The sequence below is a fragment of the Talpa europaea genome, assembly GCF_964194135.1.
Source record: "Talpa europaea genome assembly, chromosome: 7".
In the NCBI taxonomy this organism is placed as follows: Eukaryota; Metazoa; Chordata; class Mammalia; order Eulipotyphla; family Talpidae; genus Talpa; species Talpa europaea.
The window spans coordinates 86,140,869-86,149,931 of NC_140074.1; positions in this window are offsets into that span (position 1 = coordinate 86,140,869).

Sequence of the window (9,063 nt, forward strand, 5' to 3'; positions counted from 1 at the left end):
GCAGCGGGTGAGACAGGAGAGGTCTGCTGCGCCATGTGGGTCACCTCCCTGGCCAGGGATCAAACTCACGCTGCAGTGGCTGCTGATAGCTTCACAGTGCTGAGACTTAACGCTTTGTGCCACCAGAGAGGCTCCTCCAGAACTTTCTTATCTTCCCACAGTGAAACTCTGTGCCCTTTAACCACTGACTCCTCCCTCCCTCAGCCCCTGTAACCAGAATTCTGCTCGGTGTGTGGCTTATTTCACTTAGGGTGTTTTTAGGGTCCACCCTAGTAACACGTCCAGATTTCATTCCATGTTATGACTGCATAATCCTCTGTTGTATGGCTGCTTCACATTTTGTTTGTTCATCTGTTGATGGACATTTGGGTTATTTCCATTTGTTGACTGTTGTGAATTGTGCTGTGAACATTGGCATATAAATATCTGTTTGAGGCCCCGCTTTCACTTCTTTGGGGTGTAGACTGAGAAGTGGGGTTGCTGGATTATGCAGATATTCTGCATCTAACTGTTCTTCACAACAGCAATACCATTTTCCACCAGGGCCTGCCTTTCCTTGTAAAGCAAGATTCGGTCCTCGGTGCAGGGCAGGGGAGCAGCAATTACCCTGGGGCTTCAGCTGCTCCCTCAGGGCTGGAAGCCCTCTGGCCTTATGCTGACATCAGCCGTGAATGACCTGCCAGCCACACTGGCCCAAGCTCACTTTACTGCTCTGCTGTCACTGTCTGGAGATGCTAACAACTTCGAACTAAGAACCTGCAGTTTTACTTTGCACTAGGACCAGAAAATCACGTCACTGATCCTAGGTGACCTGGCAGTTCTTTCTGGGCACAGAGTCTGCAGGTAGTATCCACAGTCAAGGCCTGACTGGAAGAGTCCTCAGACTCTGTTGAGGGACAGTCAGGAGTGGAGGCCAGAGCCCCTGAATGGCATCTGGGGACACGGGTACTCACCCTGGTCCTGTCACCAGCTCTCTGCACTTGTCACTCCACATCCGTTATTTGAGAGATCTGGACTAAATAGAGAGTTTTCTAATGGTGCTCCCCAGAGCTCCCAACAATGAGGTGGGGAATGGGATACCCCAGGGGCAGTTTGGGATCCACTGTCAGCGTAGGGGCTTCCCTCGACTGGCCTGCTCCTTGGCTCCACAGCAGGAAAGAGACTGAGGGGCTGAAACCAGGCCTGTCTGGATCGTCCACCCCAGCATTCCCCACCCTACCCTCTGCCTCTGAGGAGGGAGAAGTCAATGGCATTGAGGTAAGCAGGTAGTGGGCCCAGCTGCTGGAGAGGTGCCCCAGATACCAGCCAGAAATGCACTGGGAGGACACACACACACACACACACACCCCTTCAGTGCACACACAAAGATTCAACCGTTTAACAAAATGTGTGTGACGAGTCAGTAAAAACTGCTCATCCAGGTACTTACAAAGGCCTTTCTGCACAGAGGAGGGATGCCCCCCAAAAAATATCTGGCACTGGCCTTGTGCAGAGCACTTGGGGAGAGGAACTCTATGAGGCCCTGCTCACCCCTGCCAAGGCACGGAAGGACCTCAGCTCAATGCTCTGGTTTCCTGCCCCGCCCCCTCCCCCACAGCAGGCTGAGGCTACGCAGACAGCCAGGGTCTGGCCTGTGCTGCTGCCCAGCCACCCCCGGGGGAAGAAAGTGGAAAAGAGCATAGTTGCACCATTAGGACCATGGAGAGGTTGGGGGCCTGGAGGGTAGGGAAGTAGGAGAAGTGAAGGGAGCTCAGAGAACCTGAAACTGGACAAGTTGCCCCCCAGTCTTCACCAAGACAGGCTGTAGTTCTGAGCAATTTGATGCAGACCCCAGGATGTCGGCAATTTCTTTAGTGCCAATTACTGGAGAAATAATTCACCGTGCTCACCCCCTGCCTCTCTGCAGAAGCTCTTTGGGGACATTTTAAGTCTGACTGTACCTGCTGAGCAACTGACAAGTGAAGCCTCTCTCCCTCCCTCCCAGCCGCCTGCCTGCCACCTCCTCCACCTCTCTGCCCTGGCTCTTTAATGCAGAAAAGGGAACGTAAAGCTGGTCCTCGCCCCCAAGGCAGGACCCTGCTCGAGTGGTCAGTGCCTGCTCCTGCCGCGGGGGCTCTGCTTCTAAGTGAGGTGCGGCCGAGCTGGCGGCCCTAGCGTCCATCTCCCCACCAGCTTCTGTAAGGCAGGAGCCTTGTCTTATCCATCTTTGTCCCTGGTTAGCTGTCAAGAAACACTGCCAGATCAATAGATGGGTGGGTTGACGGATGAGTGGGGGATGGGGCACAGGCTAGATGGATGAACGGAGGGGAGGGAGGGAGGAGAGAGAGACGGAGGTATGGAACGCTGGACAAATGAATGGAGATGGACGAAAGGATATTCTGTGTGTACTGTGTATTGAGAGACATCGGAGAGGTTGGACAGAAGGATGCAGGCTATCCGCAGGGAGGATGGATGGATGAAAACACTCCCATGTAGGGCCCATCTGTTTTCCTTCCCTCAGAAAAGGCCAGCAGATCAGGAACCTCCAGTTCCCATAAGCGGTGGGGGGCCCTACCCAGGGCCTCCACCATTCAAAGTAGCCAAAAGAACCGATGTTGAAACAAACCCCAGCTGCTGAGGACCCAGGCCTCCGGGCCCCAAAGCAGCTGCTTCCCACAGGGAGAGTGCCAGCTCTGGCTGGCCTGCCTGTCTTGTGGCTGCCCACCCAGTGCCTGGGCTGCTGCTGAGGGGCTGGCTCCTGGAGGGGCTGTGGAAGGTGGGACGACCTTATTTGAATTATCTATTTAGATGATTACATCTATTATTGTCCAAAACAGTTGGCTCCACAATGCCTCTTGGGAAGGGAACTGTCTTTGTTTAGAAAATGCCTTTAAAAGATTGATTGTACCCAAATGCCCCAAAATAGATGACTGGATCAAGAAGATGTGGTACATATATACCATGGAATATTACTCAGCATTCAAAAAAGATAAACACATGCAATTTGCAGCAACATGGATGGCGCTGGAAGGGATCATGCTCAGCGAAATAAGCCAGAAAGAAAAAGAAAAATACCGGATGGTCTCACTCATAGCAGGAATCTAGAGAACTTAAATAAGGGACCAGGAAAATGAATATAAGAAAGTGAAAATCAAAATCAACAGAAAACTATGAACCAGAGACACTTTTTGGGGGGTGGGGGGCGGGAGGGGAGGGATTGGGGTCAGAATGGGGCGTTTGCAATTGTATGGGGGAATATAAAAATAAAATTTATTATTTAAAAAAAAAAAAAAGATTGATTGTGGATGATCCTGAGAACATGTTTCTACTGGGAACCAGGACCACAAGAAAAGTCAATGGGAATTTAGAAGAAGGAAGAGAGGTTTGAGGATGAAGCCAGAGAGACCAGGTGAGGCAGGACCTCCCTGAGTGAAAGTCTCTCTGCCCCCCACGGGGCCAAACACACCCCACGGGGGCGGCTGAGGAATCAGCATGTCATGTTCCATGTGATGCCGTTTGTGGTGATTCAAGCCCCTCCTTGCCCGCCCTCCAGTATCGCCTGCACACCCACATCCCCGTGCCTTGTGAAGGGTTTGGGGAAGAAGGGGCTGAATATCACATCTGAATCCCTCTGGTTCAGAAACAGAGAGATGAAAGCCTATGTCCACCCCCCAAAGCAGAGTTACCTCAGCCAAAGCAAGACCTCAGAGCCAAGATGACGCAACCTCTGTCTTTGCAAACCTTCGCAAAGGCTTCAGCCTTCCCCGAGACGCCAAAGTGGATTTTAGAGGCCCCTCTCCTGGGTCCGAGGCGCCGTCTCCAGGAGACCACGGCCGGCGTGGAAATGGCCGGACACCGTGCCAGGGCTGGTGCTAGACCATGCTCTCCACACTCCTCAGCTCAGTCCTCATAGCACTGGAAGGTAGACAACATCCCCCCCACTCTACGCACTAGGAACTGAGGCTGGCAGAGGGCCAGCAAGTGGCACGAGGCAACACAGCATGTGGCAGAATGAGGATTCAAACCCCAGGCCCTTGCTCTTAGAGTGTACTCTCATCTACGCTCCCCTGAGGAAGTGCAGCCTTTCAAAAACTGAAATCGCCATCCTCAAGCAACCTTCCTCTGCCCTAATCTAGCGCCAGTGTCTAGAAGTCCCCTAGTTTTCTGGAACACCCCCTTCATTCCTGCCAGTGGCTTTGCCTCCCGTGAGCCCAGTGGCTGTGAGGTCCAGCAGGCCTCTGCCACTCCCACCCGTCTGCCTGTGGAACTCCACCAGGCGCCCACTGCCAGAGCAGAGAAAACCAAGATGCCCCTGCGTCCTGCCCTGGTTCTTGTCCACAGCCCCTCCTCCCTGTGCTCCACACCCCCACCCCCACTCACAGCTCCATTTGCTTCAGGAAAGGAAGCACCATTTCCCGCCCAGCCCAGGGATTTCCAAGCTGGGAATTCAAACAGCTCAGTGCAGAATAGGCTCAAACAGAGTCAGCTAATGGAAATAACAAGATGATAAATTATTCCAAGGAAAGAGCGATTTTCCTTATACCCTGTTGACTCAGAAAACACTGTGATCTTGGTAGAAATTGGAGGTGCCGGAGCTGGTACCTGGGGAAGAGAAATGAAAGCATTCTGCTTGGCACTGCCAGTGCAACCCCAGGGGTGAGAGAATGTGAGGTGAATCCCATGCCGGGAGCACACTGGGCCCTTCAGGTGTGTCCTCCCTGGAAGCCCCAGCTAGCAGGACCTGCCACCAGCTGGCAGAAGGGGCTGGCAGGTCAAGGGCAGAATGCCTGGGCCTAGAGTCAGACAAATCTGCCTTCTCTTTCCAGCTCTGGGACCAGTTGACTGTGTGACCTTAGGCAAGTAGCTTAACCTCTCTGAGACTCAGTCTCTGGAGACAACAATAGGGAGGATTCCATGTGTGGCATGTGCTCTGAATGACATGTTCAGAGAGGCCCTGACTCCCCTCTCTCTGACTGTTGCCCACTCCCTGCAATCAGAGGGGCACAGAACAGCTGCCAGCTCTGGCTGCAAGCTGCAGTAGGGGACGATGGGAATTGCAATTGAACACATGACCCTCAGACCATGTGGGGTACCAGGCCCATGCCAAGGGTGGCACCCGTGGTGCCCTCCACGCCCTCTGAAGCTTCCAGGTAACAACTTTATCCTTCCCCTTGTCTGTCTGGTTTTGTTTTGGTTTTATAATTGCTTTGTAGCCAGTTTTATGGAAATCTTTCTGACCATGTGTTAGGAACACCCCTTTTTTCCAGTTCAGGTTGTAAGTGTCTTGTGATTTTGCTTACCACTTTGGATGCTATGGAAGTAAGCAGACCTCTTTGCCCCACACTAATTGGCCCCAGGTATCGGGTCTGCTGCCTTCCCCCTAAAGGCTTTTATTAAAAACCAGGCCAGACGGTCTCCCAGGCTCCTTTTGAACTTGCTGCCCACTGCCCCTGGGGAGACCACGCTGGCTGGTGGGAGGCAGATAAACCGCCTTGACCAAATCATTGTTCTTAGACTGTGGTAAGGCCAAAGCAGGAGCTCACAGCTGAACTTTCTTCTAAAGGCATTTTTACTCTTCAGAGGCCTTTGAGTCCTTCATTTCCCAGAAACTGGCTGGGTTCCCAGGTTGAGGTTGCCTTGAAGTTTGGCTGCTGAAGAAGAAAAAGAGTTTCCTCTATTTTGATGTTAACTAAGATCCAGAGTTTGAGCTGGTAGCACAAAGATTGCAAACATCTGGAGAGGATTTCCTCAACTGCATTGTTTTGGCAAATGCAAATATGAAACCAGGGAGGACAGACATGACAGGAAAAGTTCGAATTCCAGGCTGAAGTGAGCTCAGTAGTGGGTACCCCAAAGAGGCCCAAACTTTTAAGGGGTCCATAAACCAGAAAAATCTCTAGATTTGAGGGCCAACATGCAGCTACTCACATTTTTATCTCGCCAAATAAGAATATAACAAGTGAAAGGCTTGCTCATGAACTGTCAACAGCTTTTGCAAACTGCTGGGCAGGACTAAGCCTCGGGGGTCGATGTGCAGCCAGCACTCTTGGGGTCCAGGTGAAGGGGTGCTGAGCTGGTCTGTGTACTGGATCTGGTCTTCCCCAGCCCAGTCATGCAGACACATACCCAGGGCTTGAGTCTGGAGCCCATCTCTTGTTAGCTGTGGGACCCCTATACCTCGGTTTTCCCATCTTTAGGATGGCTGTGGTCGCCACACCCTCCTCATGGCCTGTGCTGAGACCTGGGTTCTGGCACATGGTGCACACTTGGTCAGTATTTGCTGTGGCTTTTTCACTGCACCGCCACAGCCCTTTGCAAGACTATGGGTTCGAGTGAATCCAGGACAAAAATGATCTTTGGACACAGGAAGAATGCAGGCCAATGAGCTAAGGCACAGTGGATTTGACTCCTGGCAATGCAGGGCGCACTAGCCCTGTGACTCCAGCAGCTCAGTGAAGTCCCCAGAGCTGATGCTCAGCTCCCATCCCCTGGTGCTGAGACAATTCAGCAAAGACACTTGGGCAGAAGAGGGGGGTTGGTGTCTAGAGACCCAGGGACCTGCCCCTGACCTAGCATGTTAGTGCATGGACCCCAACAGAGGGGCTAATAGGGAAATTACAAGCTGAACCCCCACCTCCCACCATACACTTGCACACATGCTCTGCACCAGCTCCCACGATCATGTACACCCTGACATCAACACACAAATGCACATCCATTCACTATGCACCTCTGCATGGATGCGCGCGCACACACACAGAGTCTCTTTGTAACAGTGTTTGGCGTCAGCCCCTTTAGTGCCCCTTGCTGCCCTGTATCAGCTTCACTTTGACTTTTTCAACAAGGAACCTCTGAACACTGACACCGATCAGCTGAGCCTGAGCATAGACGTGTCCGTGTGCACACATGTGCCTGTTTAGTTGCACCACTGTGCACACATGCGTGTGTGGGTATGTGCACATACGTGTATGGTCCATAAGTGTGTTTTTGGATGTACACAGGAGCATAAAAGAATTGAAAAGTTGGTTCTAGGGCCTCCCTGGTGGTGCAGGGGTTAAAGTCTCAGCACTATGATGCTGTCTGCAGCCTCTGCAGCACGAGTTCGATCCCCAGCCAGCCAGGGAGCCACCCTCATGGCTCAGCAGACCTCTCCTGTCTCACCCGCTGCTCCCCTCAGCAGTGTACTTCGGTCAATCTCCCTGTTCTGTTCCTCACTCTGTCTCTGGTGAATCCTCTCACCCCCTGCACCTCTGGCCTACACCCCAGCTCTTGTATGCATGAAAGAAAAAGATAAATTCGTTCTGAGAGCTCTACCTCTCTCCCTCCCCACCTGTCCTCGCCCTCCTTTCTCTCCTTTTCCCCTTTTCCATAACGAAGAAAGGAAAGCAGCAGGGGACACTAGAAAGAACCAGGGGGCTTGGGCGTCCCACAGACCTGGATCCAAACCCCACCTCTGTTGCCTCCCATCCCAGGCTCACAGAGCACGTCACTTGAGCTCCCTGAGCCTCAGTGTCTCAGCTGATGAATTAAGGAGTTCACCTCACACGCCGTCCAGCAGGAAACACAGATCCTGAGCCCGTCGCTGGGTCTGCAGCCAGTCAGTTCCTCACAGGGTGACCTTGGGGGGCTTCTCACCTGTGCCCCGTGTCACTGTCTCCAGAGAACCCACCTGACAGAGGTGGTTGAATGAGTGACATGTGAGGCTCTTAGAATAGCATGTGGCGCATAGTAGGAACTATATTCAGAGCAGTTATTAAAATATGAATCTAAGAGCACTTAGAGAAAAAGAAAACAAAAAAAAAGTAGCGCTTTTAGGAGGGATGAAAATATTCTGAAATAGGATTGTGCTGATGGTCACACAAATCTGTAAATTTACTAAAAATTAAATTGAAATGGTTGGGTTTTATAGTATGTAAATTATATAGCTCAGTAAAGCTGTTTCTTTATAAAGCATTTCAAGATGAGTAAACTAGTTAGTGGCAGGAGAATGCACGCAGTATTGATGCCAGTTATGAAAAGCTTTAAACTATATAAAATACTTTTTTTTAAATAATAAATTTTATGTTTATTTTCCCCATACAATTGCAACCCCCCCATTCTGACCCCATTCCCTCCCCTCCCGCCCCCCACCCCCCAAAAAGTGTCTCTGGTTCATAGTTGTTTGTTGATTTTGATTTTCACTTTCTTATAGTTATTCATTTCCTGGTCCCTTATTTAAGTTTTCTAGATTCCTGCTATGAGTGAGACCATCCGGTATTTTTCTTTTTCTTTTTGGCTTATTTCACTGAGCATGATCCCTTCCAGCGCCATCCATGTTGCTGCAAATTGCATGTGTTTATCTTTTTTGATTGCTGAGTAATATTCCATGGTGTATATGTACCACATCTTCTTGATCCAGTCATCTATTTTTGGGCATTTGGGTTGTTTCCAAAGCTTAGCTATTGTAAACAGTGCTGCTATAAACATAGGGTGCAGGTGTTCTTTGGAATGGATGTTTCTGTGTCCTTTGGGTAAATACCTAGGAGTGGAATTGCTGGATCATATGGAAGCTCTATGTTTAGTAGGTCAAGAAATCTCCACACAGCTCTCCACAGTGGTTGGACCAGTTTGCACTCCCACCAACAGTGCAGGAGAGTTCCTTTTTTTGCACACCCTCGCCAACATTTGTTGTTGCTAGTTGTTTTAATATGTGCCATTCTCACTGGTGTAAGATGGTATCTCATGGTAGTTTTGATTTGCATTTCCCTGATGACAAGTGATATTGAACATTTTTTCATATGCCTGTTGGCCATTTGCATTTCCTCTTCAGAGAAGTTTCTTTTTAGCTCTTCTGCCCATTTTTTGACTGGATTATTTTCTTTGTTGTTGTTGAGTCTCATCAGCTCTTTGCAGATTTTTGTGATCAGTCCTTTATCATTAGTGTTGGGTGCAAAAATGTTCTCCCAGTTGGTGGGGTTTCTCTTTGTTTTTGTTATTGTCTCTTTTGCTGTGCGGAAGCTCTTTAATTTGATGTAGTCCCAGCTGTTTATCTTTGCCTTCACTATCACTGCTTTGGTGTACCACATCTTCTTGATCCAGTCATCT